At 47.5% G+C, this 1,447-nt stretch overlaps 1 protein-coding gene across 1 annotated transcript in view; it reads left to right on the plus strand.

Annotated features, from left to right (window-relative positions):
• The first annotated feature begins 560 nt into the window (after positions 1 to 560).
• The window catches only part of LOC105308953 (ras-related protein M-Ras), a 27,179-nt gene continuing 26,292 nt past the window's right edge, over positions 561 to 1,447 (plus strand). Inside the window, exon 1 of the mRNA XM_023525910.1 lies at positions 561 to 763. The gene's annotated coding sequence lies outside the window, so the exon portion shown is untranslated. The remainder of the gene's footprint in view (positions 764 to 1,447) is intronic.

The following is a 1,447-nucleotide window of genomic DNA, read 5'->3' on the forward strand; positions in this document are numbered from 1 at the left end:
GTGTGTGTGTGTGTGTGTTTATTGTGTTTATTTTATTATATACATAACAAAACTTACCATCTTAAGTATACAGTTGTGTGGCATTAAATACATTCTCTGCAACCCCACCACCATCCATCTCCATAACTTTTTCATCTTCCCCAGTTAAGATTCTACATCTATTAAATAATAGCTCCCCATCCCCCATTCCCCCAGGCCTTGTCTATCATCATTCCACTTTCTATCTCTATGAATTTGAGTATTCTAGGTACCTTTTATAAGTGGAATCATATAATATTTGTACTTCTGTGATTGGCTTATTTCACTTAGCACTATGTCATTCAGGCTCATCATGTTATATATGTGCCAGATTTTTCTTTTTAAGCCTGAACGATATTCCACTGTAGGTGCATACCACATTTTGTTAATCATTCATCCAGCAATGGACATTTGGGTTGTTTCCTTCTTTTGGCTTTCGTGAATAATGTCACTATGCACGTGGATGTATAAATACCTGTTCCAGTACCTGCTTTCAACTACTTTGTCCGAGTCCCGTGTGCCTATATTTTCTGTTAGGTTGGGGATGGAAGGCACCTGAGCTCTGCGGAGTCAGCCCCCACCCTTTCCACCTGAGGAGACTGTGGTGCAGATGGACAACAGACTTGCCTACGGTCAGACCCAGCTAGAGGCAGAGCCAGGCCTAGGGCCTCTCGATTCCGCCAAGCACGTCCCCATCCTGTCACGCTGCCTACTCCAGTGTTGGCCCAAGTCTCAAGCCTTCAGGGTAAGGTATTGACCAAATCCTTTGCCCACTTATAAGAGCAGGTGTTTCTGGGCTTTCCCACTCATATGGCCCCCAGCTCCACCCTCTGCCCAGTCATCTTCTAGAACCTTGCATCTTCTTCCATCGACAGAGAACAGCAGTGGGCCCGGAGTCTCCAGACACCCTATCTCACCTAGGGGCCCTATATTCTTGGCAGGGGCTCAGTCTTTGTAAAGAGCAGAAGCCCTGGCTCTTCTCCTGCACCCTCAGAAGCTGAGACGTTTCCACCCTGGCTTCTGCCCAAACCTCAGACACAAGTGCTGTTGTCTTCCCGAAAGAGACTGGACCTGGCTTTTCCCCAAACACTTGAATCCACATTTTTTCTTGAGGAGGGGAAGGGGAAGAGGACATTGGAAGGGCAGTGAGAGGAAAAGGAGCATTTATTAAGTTTTTTTTTTGGATCTAGGGGCTTTACATGGTGGGCTTCTATGCTCAGCAGCACTTCCCCATGGCCCCAGCTGAGAGCAGGGTGCAGGCAGAGCTGGCCTGTCCTTCCACCATCCTCCCCTTTTCCTGCTGGCAGTGATGTGGGAGGAATTTTCCTCTTTTCCTTTATAAGGGAACATGGCTACTGGCCTGAGATGATGAAATCCAGCCCTGTAGGCCCCTGCCTGACCCCTTTATCCTGGTTCCATTAGCCATCAC

This window comes from Pteropus vampyrus, unplaced genomic scaffold (genome assembly GCF_000151845.1).
Source record: "Pteropus vampyrus isolate Shadow unplaced genomic scaffold, Pvam_2.0 Scaffold643, whole genome shotgun sequence".
In the NCBI taxonomy this organism is placed as follows: Eukaryota; Metazoa; Chordata; class Mammalia; order Chiroptera; family Pteropodidae; genus Pteropus; species Pteropus vampyrus.